This window comes from Catharus ustulatus, chromosome 7 (genome assembly GCF_009819885.2).
Source record: "Catharus ustulatus isolate bCatUst1 chromosome 7, bCatUst1.pri.v2, whole genome shotgun sequence".
NCBI lineage: Eukaryota > Metazoa > Chordata > Aves > Passeriformes > Turdidae > Catharus > Catharus ustulatus.
In genome coordinates this window covers 6,134,636-6,153,620 of record NC_046227.1, presented here as the reverse complement: position 1 = coordinate 6,153,620, position 18,985 = coordinate 6,134,636, and the positions used below count along the sequence as shown (strand labels likewise).

At 39.4% G+C, this 18,985-nt stretch overlaps 1 long non-coding RNA gene across 7 annotated transcripts in view; it reads right to left on the bottom strand.

Annotated features, from left to right (window-relative positions):
- Positions 1-250: 250 nt before the first annotated feature.
- Positions 251-18,985, bottom strand: part of LOC116999030 — a 62,954-nt gene continuing 44,219 nt past the window's right edge. For 4 of the 7 annotated variants that reach the window (XR_004418507.2, XR_004418506.2, XR_004418512.2 and 1 more), the window contains 3 exons: positions 17,971-18,043; positions 8,256-15,612; positions 251-6,833 (listed from right to left, as the gene is read on the bottom strand). This is a non-coding gene — a long non-coding RNA (uncharacterized LOC116999030). The remainder of the gene's footprint in view (positions 6,834-8,255; positions 15,613-17,970; positions 18,044-18,985) is intronic. The other 3 variants (XR_004418509.1, XR_004418511.2, XR_004418508.1) reach the window with 3 other exon arrangements.

Sequence of the window (18,985 nt, the reverse complement as noted above, 5' to 3'; positions counted from 1 at the left end):
CCTTGTGTAGTAGCAAATACATGGTGCAGAGATGCACCAAATATCCCTTGGTTCTTTGCATGGTATTAGAGAGTTGGTGGTACTTTTCTGCCTGAAGGCAACTTGGTAGCTTTCCAATTATTGAGAGCCTTCCAATTTAAACAACAACAACAAAAAACCCCAACCATTGCACCATGAACACAATTACAGAATTCAAAAGCTTTTCAGCATATTTTATTTTCACACTTAGTTTTTTGGGTGGGTTTTTTTTTTTTTTTTCCCGCTAGCAGCAACAGCAAAATATAAATGTGAGACACGTTTGAGTTTTAGGAAGAGTTTTCTTTACTGAAAAGCTTTAAGATATACACATAGGTTTTAAGACTTTGGAGGTTTTTTCCCCTCATTAAACAGACTTCCTGGAGGGGACAATAGGTAAATAAATAGAAGAGATGCCTGATTTTTGCTTGCAAATATCCGCTGCAGGAGAAGATAAATAGCAGCATGATTCATGTTTTATTATTTAATGACTATCAAGCTTACTTTTTGAGATTATCCCTTCTTAGAGTATTTGGGCTTGGTTTGACTCAATATAAATTTAACTGTGCTGTAAGTAAAGAAAACTTAAGATTCTACTTGATATTTAAGAACAGTGGAGTAAAGTCAATGGTGTGGAAATAACATCTGTGGGCAAAATCCCTGAAATCAACAGGAATATTCCAAAACGCATTTGTGACTTTGGCTCAAAACTGTCTGTGTGAGTTCTGGAGGAAATTTGCATGCACATCGATTTGCTCATGCAGATGTCTGTTCTGTATTCAGAATAAACAATTGCACACATCAGCCACTGTTTCCACTTGCAAATGGTTGCTGTGCATATGGATTTTACAGGAGCTTTATGGACACAGGCCCTGTAACAACAGTGTACAGCATCTCCTACCTCAGAGCTGTTATTCTAGAATGATCATTGCTGCCCCAGTTGCCTGAGAGTTGTCACATTTAATTTCTGAAATTGCAGGTTTGTGTATTATTTAACAGGAACACATATCACAAGCAGTGGTTCAGTGGTGAACATGGTGTATGAGCTTAAAAGCCCAATGTCTGGCTGGGTTTAATAATGCTCAAGTTTAATCATCAGTAAAAACATAGGATGGGACCTTGGACCCAACCCAGGCTCTCAAGTTGGTGTCAGCATCAGGACTTCATGGCCACTGCTGTGAGACAGGTCTGACCCCATCTAGTGGGTCATCATTCCCATTAGGAAATCTTCAACAGTGAGAGGAGTCAAGGGACACCAACTCCACCTTCTGTCTGGGGATGAGGCTAATTATATCAGTTTCCTCTGATATGCTTCTTTGTGTAAAATGTTTTACTGAGACCACCATATATTTCTACAGGAGTCTGGACCTTTCCTCTGCTAGAATGTGGGAAGTAGAAGGGGATAGACCAAGTCAGGAGGAGCAAAAGTGAAATTTTACTCTGGTGTGACCTTTAGTTTTTCTTCGCTGCAATTTAGGAAGCTGAGCCTTGCACAAATGATAAAATGATAGCCAGGTTTTTTGTCATTGCCACTTGGAGGACAAATTTGGACATAGTGGTAGTGGAAGTCCTACACCACTGGCAGATCATTGCAGACACACTGGAATCCTCCTGAGCCAGTCTCTTCCCAGGTCTCCCCAGTCTTTCTGGGAATTTGCTGTTTGGGACAGCGAACATCTGGATGCCCCCAGAGGGGATTGAGGTCTTGTGGCACCAGCCTGGCTTGCAGCAGGAGACAGGAGCCAAGCCACAATGGCACTCCAGTCATTTACAAACACATTTAGCTCAGGTTCAAAGCCATAAACATAAAATAAAGCTGTGCTTTTTCTGAATCAGCTCACAGCTGCAGTGGCTGGCTCTCCCTGACCATTTGTCTTTGTGCCATGACTTCTACCCTTGGATGGGAACAAGGAAGGGCTTTATATATCTTTGTATATCTTTATATATCTTTCCTTATATATCATTTACTCTCTCTGTTAGCTGGGAGCACAAAGACTGGGCTGCATTTGTCACACAGGCTGACAGGAAACACATGGATATAGGAATTCCTTGTTGCAGGCAGACCTGCTGCTGGCAGGACTGGAGAAAAATCTATGGGCTGCTCTGATTCTTGATCCTCTCTGCATGTGGCATTTAATGACACAACTGTAGCAAGTTGGTTTTATTGTGCAGAATAGAGGATGTTATTTAATTTCATATTATTTGGATTGGCTGTCTGTGTGTATTTAACATCTTGGGGGCAGACTGGGAATCCTTTTTTCCATCAGGTCTAGCCTTAAGCTTGCAGAAAGGTGGTAGTAGCTCTACAGTGCAGAAGCAGCCTGGTTCCTTTTCCTCACAGTGCTCTGGAATGACATGGCTTGTCCCAAAAAGGCATTGAGGTTTCCTGAGTTCGTTCTATGTGAGTTCAGTCTTTGGCCCCACAAAGAAAGCAGCTCAATTTTCCTGTGAAAAGGAGAAATAGAAGACAGAGAAGGAGATAACTTCAAATAACATTATAATTGTGCAGTTTCAAAAGTGCTGTGATAATCTTTGGTCTTTGGGAAATTTTTATACTTCAGCTTGGTTTTTTTTTTTGCTTACAATATCAATTTTAAGAAAACCATAAGCATTGAGGTCAGATAACTGCCTTTAATTCCAAAGACACTTAAATGAAATTTCCAGTCAGATTGCATACTCAGTTCAGATAAACAGAGTGTCTTATCAGTGCCTTCTGTCTCTAATATTTTTCATTCCCTAATGCATCAATAACTGAGTGTGAAATACATGTCACAATAGTCTTAGTCTGAAAATACTTTACAGGATCACCTATATTCTCATCTCTTTGAAGTACACATTGCCAATGGAAGCACTAAGGGGTAAAATATTTAAGAATGGGAAAACTCCTGAGCAATTCCATTTTGCCATTAATTCAAAACTGCCAGTAGCTTGATGGATACAGGGATAAGAGTAACCTGGATCTCCATCCTCTCCAAAATTAAGGATGGCACTGGACTATTCTAGGCTGATCTTAATTACATTCTGAACCCTTTGACCAAACTCATTTTGCCATAGAAAATGGTGTGATCATATCAGCAAACACCATGTAGTGGGTGAGAACCAACAGCATGAGGCAAAGAGCACTTTTCCTCCACACCCTGTACATTATCTGCGCCTTTAGGAGAACTGAACAGGACATTTCTAGCAATGAAAATTTGGAAATGCTTATTTGTTGATGGCTCCTCTTGATGTAGGAAATCACATTAAAGACTGTCAGAACCATAATTGCCACCAAAAAGAACCTCTGCTGTCCTTCTACATCTGTGTTTCATTCAGTAGTGTTTAAGTGAGGTTTCTTTCCCTCCAGCTGTCTGTACTTTTCCATTGTGAAAACTTTCTGTGGTCTCAATAAAGGAAGAAATTAAATTGTAGGCAAGTGTTGAGGTTATGTTGAAAGCCTTTCAACATAAATTTCTATGACAAAACAAAGTCTCCAATGTGCTATAAAAGCCCCTTGCACCTTTATGCCCCTTGCATCTGCATTGTACTTGCAGACATTTATCTTATTTGTCCTTCAAAAGCATCCAAGAATTAATCTCAAATCCTGCTTTGTCTCTCTCCCTCTTTTATTTTCCCCACTGAACAGTGATATTTTGCAGTGTTTCATATATTCTGAATACTAGATGTCATTCAAGTTCTGAAAGTCTAGAGGTAAAGATCTTCCCTTTATTCCTCCCATTCCATATCTTGAGTGGTTGCTATTCTCTAGATAATGAAGTAGTTTCCTCATTTGGGTTTTAAGGCACAATGACAATAACAATAACACTTATGACAGTATCAACAACTTCACACTGAAAAGCCCATGTTCTTGAAGTTATTTGGACTTTAAAAGAGAAATCTGCAAGAGAATACTTCAGACATATTAAACCATAACAGGAGAAGGAAAAACCCTTCACATTTTACACTCAGCATGTTACTAATTGCAGTGCCATCTATAGGGGGATTATTTAAAGAGTTTTTTTTCTCCTAAATTTGAGAATATTGATGTTTTAAATATGAATTGACTGGATTAATTTGAATAGTGCACTGGGTTGCCATATGTATCCATTTTGTCCCCAGTATAAAATGCTATTTTTTTTAAGGTGAAGTTTTTGGATTGGTTTCATTGTCTCAAGTAGTAGATGGTGACAATATTATAAGAGTGTGTTCATATAATGACATCAAATTGCAAGTCTTTACCTTCTTCTGACTTCTTGAAATAGTGCAGTATCTGTTTCTGATGCTTTTACATCATACTTGGCAAAAGAAGTAATCTTAAAACATTGTTTTTCTCATATATGTTCTATTTTTTACAACTATAAGCTTTTAAAAAGTCTTTTCTTTGCCACAAATGTAGTAGAAAAATGTTTCAATTGTCTGTGCTTTTGACAGTGATGTTTTCATATAACTGCAGTGTGAGTTGTCAGCCAGTTTTGTGTCCAAAACCCTGCAAGACACAGGAATTGGATTCTGCTACATGAAAAATAATTTTACCTACATCTGTAGTGATTTTTGACAGCTCAAGATGGCATTTAAATCTTAGACACTTTGGTTCAGTTTTTAAAAATCTTAAAAACACAGAGGCATTCAACATGTAAAATTATATTTCTTAAGCTTTTAGAGATCGTTTTCCTTTGTCTTCCAGTCTGTTTCCAGCTTAGTAAAATTTATGGGTGTGGTGTTTATTATCTTGTAATAAGGTAGGAGCATAAAGTCACTAATTTTTTTTGAGTCTTTGCCTCAGAGTCTGCATATTGCCAGGTGGCCACTCAGGAAAGCATTCTTGGTTTTTGAAATTACTGATTTGTCCTTAAAAATGGTGAGAAACAGAAGGTCCAGTAGGCACAGATTAGGTTAGAAACTGAAATATTCATAAATAAGACAGAGCATCATGCAAGAAGTTTAGTTTGCCTTGAGCTGGAGACACATCCAGTGTGGGTGAATAAACTTGTGTGATGCCAAAGACAGGCTCTGGAAATACTTCAGGGATAATTTGTGTGAGGTGTGGGTTTTGTGTCCAGTCAAGGTCTCTGGCTTCTTGGACTAAAAAGGGTGAAAGCAGCAAGCAAAAAGGTAACAACCCATGGGCCAAAGAGTTCACAATTTAAATTTCTCAACAGGAATGGAGTGCACTGCTTGTTGTGTGACAGGGTGGGGAGGTGAAGCAGTGGCTCAGAGAACCATGTGTTTTAATAGCTCTTCTCAACGTGGGTATATTCAAATTACAAAGGTTTCCTCTCAAGATAAAGCTCTAAAATGTTCATTTGAAGTCTGTCTACTCAGGCTTTGTCCCCCTTATGGGTTTTGTACAGCACTCAGAGGCAGAAATAAATTAGGGTAGGGGATATAAAAGGAGAGCTGCAGTTCAATACTGATTAAAATATTCATTAACGTGTGGGAAAATTCTCCCTGTTTTAAATTTTCAACTAAACAGAAGTCAAGGCTGCCTCAGTATAAACAGGGAACTAAATGTCTTTCAACAGGTACGACAACAAAAACAAGATTCACTTAATTATGCAAGGAAATGTACTTTGGATCCTACTGTCACAAGATGTACTGCATAAATTCATGTCCCAGGGGACAAAAACTTCTACAGTTCATAATTTGGAAGTTACAGAAGATAAAAAAACAAAGAAGAAAGGCCTGGGAGTATTTCAGGTTTACAGTGCCTGTGACCCAGACATTTGCCACTGACAAGAAAAAAAACCAGTGCACTTTTCATGTAATGATTTCTGGCACAATCAAAAAAAAAAATCTTGTAAAAGCTATTGATATGTTTTCATTTAGAGCAGTGTTAAAAGTCCCCTTGAACTTTTACATCACTATTTTGGACTGGATAACAAAGGAACTGCTAGGCTGATTACAGGAAGGACAGGATCTCTGTCAGAGACATGTTCAAATAGCTTTGCTGGGCTTATTTAACAAAATTCAAGTCAAGGAAGTGCAAGAATATCTTTCAATTACATCAGTGAAGAAAACACCAAGATAAGGCAATAAGTATTTGGGTTGAAACACTGGTACAGAAATAAATCTGTTTAATAAATTAAACCTGATTTTGGTAAAAAGCTTCTGAGTGCCCAAAGAGAAAATGTCTTTAAAAAAAAAAAAAAAAGGAATAAAAGAGTAGCTGGAACAGGCACAGGCAGCACATCAGATCTTTCTGCTGGCCTGAACTCACCTTTTAAACCTCTCTTTCTTTTGCCTTTAGCAGAGCCAACAGCCTGGGCAGTGCAGTTTCACAGCAGACTGTGGTTGCATTTGAAATTTGGGTGCTAAGTCCCATTTGGGTGAAGTGAAAGAACTGAAGATTACCTGAAGTTGCCCATAATTACTTGTGTTTTATTTGCCTCTGGAGATTCTATGTGAAGAAGCAAAGCACAAACAGCCTGTTTGTACAAATCCAGCTGTTTCTCCCAAATCTACTGATGTATTTGATTGGTAACATGTAGCTGGTTTTTCTTTATCATCATTGGTGTTATCCCTATTTTTTACAGGCATTTATACCAATTTGACTCAAATTACATGAATTTAGTGAGTGGTTTGTGTTTTAGTGAAATGGGAAGACATAAAAGAAGAGTGAGACTCACCTGCTTATTCAAAATCCTTTGGGTATATTTTTTTGGTATATATTTTTTTCAGGAGAGCCCAACAAGCCTTTTTGTCATGGACTGGCCTTCCTTTGACAGCAATTGTGCAGCTTCCTGGCTGCAGCCCTCTGCAAAAAAGCTGCTTCAAGGAGAAATCAGAAGCAGCTGACTGGCCTGTGGAAACACATGGGGGTGTCAGGGGTAATGTCCTCCCTGGAATGAGAAGTGAAGTGGCCCTGTAGGTGTGGTGTGGTTGCCAAGTCGAACATCATTTACCTGCTCCAGGGCCCCAGAGACAGCACAGAGCTGGGGATGCTTTCAGGCAGTTTTATTTTCACAGAACCATTAGGCAGGAGACCCTGATTCATCACAGGGAACAGGAACACCACAATTACACAATTATGTGGTGATTTAAAAATGAGGCTGTTTAAATGTGGAGGCATGGCAGCAATGAGATGCATTTGATTCCACATGGAGCAGCCCCCCCCAAACCTTCAGCCCACTGCTCACTGCAGCATGGGCTTTGCTTTATGGGAGGGTCACATCTCTCTCACCCTTCCATTCACAAAATGACTGGGGCTGCCCATGAATTGTAATCAGTACCACTCAGGACTGAGACGATGGGCTTAAATGGTGCAGAAAGAGTGATCATCCCCCAAAGCTGAACTTTAGACTTATTTTCCACAAACACCTCTGAATAATCAAGCAGTGGCCATGCAGAGCACAGTGTGCTGATGAGCCCTGCACAGGCTTGGCTTTTCCCTGTCACTTGTCTCATGTTCACAACCAGAGAGGGGTGGAATTTAATGCTGAACCTGGAGCAAAAATGCACCAGCTCCAAATTGGAACTGAGGTTTGTGCTCTGCTTGGTATAAACACCACAGGTCTGGTCACCTGCACTAGGCTAACAGCATATTAGCATTGCTCTTATTAATATTGTATTTTATAGATAGGTATTGTATAAATTATATTGCATAAATTATATTATAGAAATGCAATGACCCTTACTATTAATTACCAGCAGATTTTATGGAAATGTAATGGTTTCTGTTGCTGTTAATTACTGTTACATTTAATAGAAATGTGATAATTTTTGTTTGCTACTACTATCTAGTCTTAATTACTATTGTACTATCATGGTTGTTACATTTAATAGAAATGTAATAGAATTTGTTACTATTAATTACTATTAATTACTGCTACATTTTATGGAACTGCAATGGTTTTTGGTTTTTACTATTAATTAGTATTAACTATTTACATATTTCTTAGAAAAAATACTATTTTAATATCACAGTTGTTATATTTTATGGAAATGTAATGACTGTTTGCTATTAATCATGATTAATTATTAGTATTAGAATGATCTTATTGGTAATAATGTGTAATCTCTCTGCCAGAGGGGATGTTCCATGAGTCAGGCTGAGGGAATGGGATTGGTGCTGAGCTGCTGTAGCACCTTCTGGAATTAAGGAGGGCACAATCCACATTGTCAGGAAGAAAGAATTATTTTCCTGATGTATGAACCATGGCCTTAAAATATTTCTTGCTTTATTGTGCTCAATTTCACTAAGAAAACAAAACCAAACTTTCGGAATGGCCAGAAAACTGAAGCTTTTATAGCTTGCTACTCACCAGAATTTTCTGGTAGCTGCCTTATGTCTTCTCTCACACTGATTTGTTTTAATCATTAAATAGAAGTGATATTTTCTTTGGAGCTGGGGATATTTTTCTTCTCTCTGTGAGACAGGTTTGTGAAGAGAGTTAATATCTTTTATTAAAGAAACTGATGAAGTTAGAACAAAAAGAAGAATTGACCTTTCAGGCATACAAGCTGGTGCAGTAACATTTTTATTGCATGTTCTTTTCTGAAGAAGGCCTAAAAGGGAGATACTATAAACATGGATAAGAATGCCTAATTCAAATAACATTTCTCATATCTAGGCTGCCACTCAAGAGTCTCCTCAGACTATGGATCCTTTCACAGGAAAGAAAACTGATTATCACTTCACAATAGTTAGAAATTTACTGCAAGACATAATAGTAAGTGGTATTTAGCACAAAATTAACTTTTTAAAATCCACTATTATCTTATCTAAAAATGCCATTGTTACTTCTCCTTAATGCTTTTATGCTCACAAATATCAGCTACAATGAAGCTCCAGACCAATGCATGTCTGTTCTCACTGACTCTCATCTCCCTGTTGCAGTGCTCCTCCTGTTTCAAAGCCCTGTGGATTTTGGGCTGTTTGATCCTTTCACCAGTGAGAAAATGGAAGCATCAAAGATCCTTGCTCATCAGAGAAGGCAAGAGGAAGAAAAAGAGGAATGGCTGAGCAATAACAGCTCCTGAAAATGTGTGATAAAGCTGTAAATGATTTGAAGATTTTAAGGCTGCCTTAGTGTAATAAAACCCAGAGGTCAGCATTTGCTGTGGGTAACACCATCATATTAATAATGCATTGCTGGAGCTGTCTCATTATCATCATTACTGGTCAATGATGGTAGCAGTGCTAACAACAGGTGTGGATTTGTACCCACCTTAGCACAAAGAGGGGGGGGTGTGTGTTGCTTTTGCAAAGGAACCCTGGCTCTTTGTTGCCATGGAAAGAAAGACAAAAAGCTGTTCAAAAGAAATGGTTTGAATAAAGTATACAAATGGCAAAAGAAAAATGGGAGAAACAATCCAGACTGTTTATTTATTTACTTTAAAGACAGAGTATTATGAATAAAGTGACAGAGCAGGAGAAATACACAGTTTATAAGTCAGCACTTCACATTTCTCTTGTGCTCTGTTTGCTTTCAGTCTCAGCCACCTTCTTTTCCAAGCCAGCTCCTTTCCATAGCTGGAATTGTATTGTGCACTGTATTCAGCTTTCTTTTTGTCTGGAAATCCCTTTAAACTGAACATTAGAGCAGAAGGGGTGTTTTTCCTACCCCCTACGTCCATTCCATTTGTTCCAGCCCACATTGGCACAAGCCATTTAAACAAAAAATGGCTAAAGAGGCACAGAGCAGATCCACCAGGGTATAAGGCTGTGTCTTAGCCTCTCCTCAGGGGAGAACTGTGCTAGCCCTCAACTATTTTCTTATTAACACCCTTTTTGTGTTCACCATTTAATCCCAGGTAATTCCAGGCAGAGCTTTCATCCTGGGGCTTTGCTTCCTTTCTGTGCTGGCTCAGTTACATGAAATCATGTGGCTAGAGGACAAATTACTGATTGCTTTATGCACATCTGCCTTGAGTTACAAGTAATAAAAGCAATTACAAATTATGAACACAAAGAATTCCTAGAATAAATCTGACACACTTACAATTACCACACCTAGCTCCCCAAAAGACAAGGGTTTTATGATCTGACACTATCAAATATGCTTAGCTTTATGAAACAGTCAAATGCTCATTTTTTATTTACATGGCCTTTGCAGTACAAGGAGCTCTAATATGGGAGCAACCCTCAGGACTTAATCATCCTCTTCCTTCCTATTTTAAAGTTTTCATGGAGCTGATATCATTTGTATATTAAAAGTTATCCAGTGGAAAGTACTGGCATTAAAACTTGCAGGAGGAGGTCCATGTGCTAACATTTGTGAGGATATCCCTGAAGAGTGGCCCAGCTCTCCAGAGCTGCAAGGAGGGGCTTCAGTCCCTCCCTGTGCCAGCACTGATGGATTCCCTGCTCTTTCTGATGTCCCTGCTGCTGCTCAGACACAATCCCCCTCCCAGAACCCCAGCCCCATTACCCACACCACACCTAGGGCTGCTTCCAGGAAACCAGCTCCACAGGGAATTTCTGTAAGAGATATCCTAATGCAATCTTTCTGGGGTGGTTTATTCTCCAAGATGGATCAGATTTCAGATCAATTCCCAGGGCATGACAAATGCTTTCTGGATGTGGGGTAACTTGACCTTCAAAAGGTTTCTCTTCCTGCATTAGAAGCATTACTTGTATGTATTACTTGTGTGTTTGGTTGTTCCTGGATGCCTAAATGTACATTAGGCATTTGTTAGACAGAAAAAGAAGAGAAACAAGAAAGCAATGGCCCCACTTAGTGGATGAGGAAGTTCACCAAAGTCAAAATAAACACCTTTATTAGCCTTGGCAGGATGCAGACCACACTCAGACTGATTAAAGGATCATATAAGGTCCCACTAGAATTTTTTTCTAAAGATAATAATGGAAATCAGATTTTCAAGTCCTAATCTCTCAATATAAATCCTCTTCCAAAACTTTCTTGAACTATGACCACTCAGTATGGCTTCCCAATTTTATGAGTTATGACTCAACAAGAGGGGCACCCCCCCAGGGCCATTCAAAGTTAGAAGAAAAGTAATGTGGCATGAAAAGCAGGCAGTGGAGTGAGATCTGAATAACCTCTAGAATTTGGATGCATGGTTATAAAAGAATTTGGATCTCTCTTTTTTTTTTTTTTCAATTGTTAGAGTAAAGGATTTTGACACTTCAATCATGGTAATCAGAAACTTTTAAGCTTATTTAGATCCTGCTCCCTTCTGCTAAATAGCGTGAGAGCGATAACAATGCACAACTTCTCCTGGATCAGCAGGGAAAAAAGCCAAGAAAAAAAAAAGTAAATCATTCTATACTGAAATGATTCAATAACACTGAAAAGGTAAGTGGCACATGCTTATTTTTGTCTTAGGAAGCCACTGTAGATGAAAATGATAACCATTTTAACTGCAATAATGCTGAGAGCAGGAGTAACACCCACAGAGATAAGTGGTTGCAGCAATCTCCTCCAATTTCAGGCCAGCTGTTCTGTTCAGCACAGCTCCACAGAAGATTAAAACCACAGGCTGCAAGGTAGAAGCAAGAAACTAGATCTTAAATCTCAGAAGTGCATCACTGACCAGTCACACCAGTGAAGCAGTTTTGGAGCAGGACTTGGCAAATCTGAGTCTCCTACAGCACAGGTGGTTTGGGATTTAATGCTTTGTTTCAGAGGGGTAGGCATGAGCCCTTTCTGGGGGGGCTGACAGTTTATCTTTGTTCAGAAATATAAGCAAATCACAAAAAAATGAGAGCAGTTCAAACTGAACAGAGCCATAGAATAATTCCTAGGCACAAAAGCTTTTTCCTTAACACCATATAATGTGTTGACCAAGATCCCACCATCCACAGGAGCTGGCATTGCTTTCCAGAATTGCCACCAGGCCAGCAGCACCTGCAGAGCCACTCGTTCATCTGGAGGGTGCTGGGCAGCTCCAGTCATGATGCTGTTCCACTGATGGCACTTTACAGCTGGCCATGGCCACTGAATAGATCAAACCTGTAAAGCACAAGCACACACCAGTCAGTCAGAGAATTCATCAGAGAATTCACATCTCCTAAATGCCCAGAGAAAGATACTTCCTCCTGGACCTGAGTATCAGTGATTTCATACTGGGTTACAGGGCCAGCACATAAAAATTTGTTTTAACACTTCCCTCACCTCCCCACATGTGCTGACCCAGGAACATGGGGTGGGAAGGAGGGCAGGGATGCTTTTAAAGAAATCCCATTGGCAAGATGAGGAACAGGATAATCCCAGGCCTCATTCCCACTGTAAATCAATCCCACATTCACAGCCTTTCCTGTGAACAGCAGCGAAAATGGCACAAGAAAAATCAAGTGGCACATGATGCCTATTAATTTCAGTTTAAAGAGCTGTGTTACATTTTGGCAGTAGCTCCAGTTTCTAAGATAGTTTCTAAGATATCATTCACTAACACTTGTCTGGTATGTGTTTGTACACTTTAAGAATATCATTTAACTTCAGTCCTTGCTGAAACGAATGTGTTTTAGTCAGATGGACTTTTACTAGACTTCATATAATCACCATATTTATAACATACACTATTTTTCTACAAAAGACACTTTTTTTTTGTTTTTGTGACCACAAAATCTATCCTTACTCCCATCCTCTAAGATGCACTCAAGGCTCTGAGGAAAAAAGTTTGTGTAGGATTATGGATCTCTGAAGGCAGCAGTGAATTCCCAGATGTGTGGATACTTTCCCATCACCAGCTATTGTCACTGACCAGCTCACAGTGTTTGTCACAAGGCAATTACCGTGCACTTCCAGGAATTTCTAAGGCTAGGGAAGTCCAGCAGAACATGTATCTCCAAAATGCAAAACTCTCTGCTACATAGGAATCTCAAAAGCAACTGTGACAATTCAAACCAGCAGTGAGTTTTAACCATGAATTTTTTTCTTTACAAATGATGCCTTGGGTTTTAACTTTTCTATCACTATTTGGATGGATACAAGTATTGCAGCCACAGCAAATGCACCAGGGTTGATTTCAGCAGTTTTCACAGGGATGAACGATGTTGTCTAAATAAGTCCTCAAAATGTTGGAGCAGAGTGCCATGGACACAATACAACACAAACTGGAGACATTCTCATCAAGGTTCACAGCTCCTGGTTCCCTGCTAGTGAGTCAGCAAACCCAGTAAATAAATAAACCAAAAGCAAAGTGCTCTTCCCACTCCCTTTCAAAATAATTTTGCCTGGCTGCAGCTCTCTCTCCAAGCCAGCCTTCCACCACAGATCAGTGCTTTGTCATTTTGTCACCATTTGAAGCACTGTCATTTAAATTACATGATAGTCACAAGGAAAGTACCTGATGTGTCCAAATGATAAACCACCATCTCCTGCCAAAAACAATAAAGTGGCAACACTTATTTTCTGCTGGGTAAACCTCTTCATTTCTGTATTACAGGAGACTTCTTTCAAAGCTGAAAAATGGCACGTTAGCAGCCTCAGAACATTTGCAATCTTGAAATCCTCCCCTTTCTGTGCTCTGCTATGCCCAGCCAGGTCTAAAAATCTGATGGGAGTGGAACTGCTGAAAGTTTTGATGTTGATATTTTTTCCAGCACTGCTTCCAAGTCATTCAAGGCTATTTAACACATACCTCACAGAACTGTGCAGGGCACCATCTGCAAATAAACAGGTGTTTGTCTCATCATCCCACTGACCATTGGAGAGATGTCTGCAATAGCAGCAGCCCATCAGCTGTAGGAAAAAATAACAACTCTCAACAAGCAGGCTTGGTCCCAGGGACTCCTAAAAGTGAGGAATAAGGAACATGTGCTCCACGTGTAGGCATCATTTTATCCCAGAGCATGAGACCTTAAAAGCATACTGTTGGGTCAGGCTGAAGCAAACACACAGAACCACTGAAATATTCAAGTGTTCATTAGCATAAGTGCAAGCTGGAGTGAAACACTGCAAAACCTGATGGTGCCAGGGGATTTTACAGGCGTTACTACAAGGTTTTGTTTCATCCAAGCTTTTCTTTTATCGTTATTATCTGAACATGCCACATGTCCTTGAGTTCTCTTTTTTTTAATAAAAAAAATGGTGTTAAGATGCTTTTGTTTAACAGGCACTTCTAAATCTTTGTTACATGTGTTGTAGGAGGTTATTTATGCCAAATTCCTCTGCAGCTTGAATGTGGTGGAAGCAGCCACTGGGAAACCTCAGCTTCTCCATAGGAAAAATTGTTGATGTTAATCCCTTTATTCATTTGACCACAGTCCAAGCAGACTCTAAGGGCCCACACACAAAACTGAGGGTGAAAATACAATTCTGAATAATCTTTTTATTTTGCAATGGCTTACTTATCAGGCAACTAGGAAAGCTCCTTCTAGGAAAGCCATAGTAAGAACTGGTTTAAGGAGTTTTTCAAAGAAATTTTAACAGTTATCAGCAATTTACTTTTCCCTCAAACAGAATTTATAAAAAGGCTTTCCCTCTGAAAAGCTCCCATATATGTAAATAGTGACCTAAATGTAAGCATATTCATAACTTTCTAAAGTTTGAATGAATTACCAAGCTGTATCTTTACACTTTTCATTCTGAAGCTATAAAAAGATATTTTGCAGTTTTTCACACTATCTCTGTGCCTGAAGATGTCTGCAGAGAAGATCTCTCTGTACAGAAGCGAAATTTGAGAGATCTGGGATGAATTTTAGACAGTTCTCCAACACTGAGGTTGTTTTGCATTCACACACCAATAGTGTGACACTTCAAATGCCACCAGAACTGACTGGAACAGAGCAGGAAGAAACAAGAAATTCAGATGAAATAACTTTGGGTTTGGTTTTTTTTTTTTTACCTAGATATCACACCAAGCTTAGTACACATTTCAGATTATTAAAAAACACTTCTAGCTCAGAGCCCCAAGCTCATGTGTCCATTTTCACTTTTTAAAAGGTAAAGAATCCCCAGTCAAATGTATCACAGAGTAACACAAATAAAGAATTGAACCCTCTACTGCATGTAGTTTCACTTGCAGTATTCTCCTGTATTGTTTCCAGAAGTTAGATATGATAAGGTAGAGAAAAATTAAACTTGCCTTTTGTCTCTTTGGACTGTTCTGCTCATTTCATCACTTTTGACATATTATAGATTTCAGCATGGTGTGTCATTAGAATTTGCTCATAAATCAGAATACTTCATGCTCTTCCCTGAAAAATTAGGGGCCCTTTCACCATCCCTCCTTTCAGCTAACAATAAACTATTCACATAACAGCAATTAAATCCCATCTCTGTGGTCATCTTGATAAATTAAACAACTTGATTTACTTCAGCTTACCAGTGAAAAGAGCTTCCTGTGGCTTTGAAAATGTCCATGTGGTTTTTTTCCTGTTCTTGGATTTTTTTATTTCCAAAATGGGGATATCAAAGAAAGTCTGAGCATTTCAGTAGCAGAGCATTAAGACTTGCATTGATTTTTGATTTTGCCATCCCTGTTGGATAGCAGAGAGGATGAATACTGCAACAGGTCTGGAAGGAAAAATCTCAGGCTGATAAATATCATGCAGCACAAAAATTTGTGCAGCTATTACAAATTCAAAGTCTACTTGAATTAACTGCATTTTAGTGTCCTTTACCTACCTTTCTCACTTACCCCCTTTGCCTTAGTTTCTGCATCTGTGTATGGACCACTTGGTCTGGTTTACCAGAGAATTTCTCTCAGTTACTGTTGAGAAGAAATAATAAAAACCAAAAATGATGACTCAGTAAAATATAAGTCTGAAATTGTAATTCAAGTCATGCTCACCAGTAGTCCATTAACATTTTCTAAGCTGACAAGGTACAAAGGATTTTACTGGGATTGATTTAAAACTCTGCTGACTGAGCTGGCATTCACCACTCACTCAAACCCACTCCAGAGATATAACTGGCATGTTAGATTTAGTATCCTCAGATAAAAAACAGGGAGCAGATGATTTTATTGTTGGCCTAACCATCACACCACTGACATTTTCCATTACAACATTACAAATTTAGCTGAGGAGAAGAATTGATGGAGGAGAATAATAACTGATTTCTTTCTTTCAATTCAGTACCCTTGCCTTTAAAGAATTAATATATCTCAGTTTGAAATATATAAAATTAATGGGGAAAGGTCCCTAGTTTTTGTATTTAGAATATCTTTGGAACCAGAATGCCGTGGGTGTTAAGGGCTCAGGTTGGACACTCACAGCAGCACAAAATATCTTTCCACCCCCTTTTCAAGCTGCAGGGCTGTTCCTCTCTTGCTGTAAGTTGTCTCTAGGTGTTTACCAGCCATTAACCTAAAAGTGGCTGTAATTTCTGAGCCTGTAATTAGCAGTGGTGACTAAAGCTGATCAGGCACCATCCTGTCAGCTGCCTGGGATTACAGATGCAAGGCACCTCTCCCTCTCTCCAGTCATGACAATTCATTAGTTCTGCTGTTTGAGAGCAGCTGTACCATTTGCAAGGTAATTTATTCAGATTCCATCAAAATTATTGCTGGAACGTGGGAAGAGGAGTGATTTGATGAGGCTGTGTATTTGCTGTCAGATAGCACAGGTTGGATCTGTGGTCAGAAGTGATGGGGGATTATGTTTCATGAGGAATAGCCCCCTTTTTAAGGCAAAAGTTTAATAAATTCCACTAGGCAAAGGGCAAAATGCTTTAACATGTCAGTCATGTCTCACAGTGTTATCCACAAAACACCCTAAAGTTCTACATGTGAAGTTCATTAAAATTTTACCTTTCTGTCACAGCTTATTGAAGCATTCTTCTGAAAAGCCTCTGAATTAGTCAAAGCTGATCAAGGTATGAGAACATGCAAAATGCTCTGCTTGATTAGTGAGTAGGGTGGGACAAGTAAAATTCAACAGACTTAATTGCCAAGCTAAAACGGAGGAATTTAGAATTTAGGGATTTAATTTGTGCTCAGAGCAATGACATCAACGTGTGGCTTCTGAACAGACAGGGAACAAACCCACACCACTTGGAAACTCTGTGTACCTTGTGTCTCTTCTCCAGCCCCACCCCTACACATGGCAAAGCTTGGGGAGCAAGACCTGGCAGTGGGGATCAAACCACGTCACTCCCTGGAACTTTGCTTTTATTTCCCGTTTATACTACACCAGCAGAGCAGTCACACCAAGCTGGACCCAAAGCCAATCTGTAATTTCAATGAAACATCTCCCTTTTGGTTCATTGGAATAATATTTGCCATATTTCTCTCATCTATGCATTGCTATAACCATGGCCTGCTGGAACTGGGGATGCTCAGCTGCTTATGATGCCAAGTTTTCCTATGGATTTGGCTTAGCCTCTCACCCAGCTTGAGCATTCAAATATATCCATGCATGGAGTACACTGATATGTTTCCAGCAATGAAATGTCAAAAACACTGACAACCTCTTCATGGTCTTAAATCCAATATCCTGTGGCCTCACTGACTCCTGGATTTTAATTTGCTATCCCAGTGCACAGTAATTTCTGGTTATCTCTGTCACAGTCTTAAGCACATCTCAAGATGAAATTTTGGCAGGTTGTCATGTTTGTTAAGAACAGGTGCCTTGACTTTTTGCAGCTAGTTATGTTTTTCCTGTCTGTTCTTTGAAGCTGGGCTGTGTGTGTGAATGTATCATCTCTGACCATCTGAATATGCAGATCTTTTAATCCCCATTTTTACACATACATGCACAGACATTAATTTTAATCAGGGAAAGCTAAGATGAAATACCAATAAAAGAGGAGTTGTTAGGCATGACATTTCATTTATGGATGTAGCTGAGAAGATTAATGTCTGAGCCAGCAGCCTGTCCATTACCACCTTCCACCACTGAGGAGCAACGTTGTGTGTAACAACTCACTCCTCACTGATCTCCAGAAATTCCCACTGCCACATCACTCCCCTGCCCTCAATTTGTCAATGCAGTGCTATTAAACCATGGAGACCAGATAATTTTCAGTGAGGAGTTCTGCACGATCCCATTTCAGGGCACATGAGTACGTGTACATTTGTGCGTTTTCTCTTGATTAATATTTTAAATTTCTTCAGCGTGTGACTTACCCGAAGGAAGGTCAGCTCCCCAGGACTCTGCTCACTGAAAGGAAAATTCAAAGCAAAGGAATGCACCTGTAAGCTAAAAAATTGAACAATTAAGCACTTTATGTGGCAAGGGGTCACATAAAAGTCTGGTTTTTGATTTAAGAGTTACAAGTCTGGTCCCATTTTAAAATGCAGGTTTCACTACTTTTGGCTGCTTACACTGAGAAAAATTATAAATCCGTTCTTACCTGGCCCAATAAAAGAACAGAATTGAGAAGCAACTGTTAAGAGTGAAAACAAAGTGAATTTTATGGAAAATACTGCATGGGTAGCTCAGATAATATTTTACAAATAATTATCCATCACCTGGAAAGAGCATGGAATAACAAAGCAAAGGCTGTGAATGGAATCAGTTATGGCTGGAACACCTTCCTTCCAGGTAGCTCTCCTCTTCTGAAACCATGCTGTAAATTCCATAAGGATGGCTGTAGCCAGAGATTTTAATCAGCAGTTCTGATTAAAAACCAGCATGGCAAGGAGGAAATGTGCTAGCAGGAGCTTCAATTGTTCAGATTACCAGACACTGGCCTTACACAGACCTTACCTTGTGTACAGGTGAGAAAAAACCAAACCAAATCAGCAGACTGGGTAGAGAACAACTCTACTGCTCCCCACCCCACCACATTCAGGCACCTCAAATAAATCTATTTAAGTAGTAGGAGAAGAGAAAGAGAAAAATTAGAGGAATCAAACAGAACACTTTGATTGGAAGGGACCTTAAAGCTCATGTGATCCAATCTCCTATCGTGGTCAGGGACACCTTCCACAACACCAGGTTACTCAAATTTCTATTCAAAGTGGTCTTGAACACTTGCAAGAATCCACAACTTCCCTGGGCAACCTGTGCCAGTGCTCCATCTCCCTCTGAAAAAAGAATTTCTTCTAAATGTCTAACCTGAACCTGCCTTTTCTCATTTTAAAGCCATTACTCCTTGTAGGAGGAGGAAGAATATTGGTAAAAGTACAAGAAGATTTG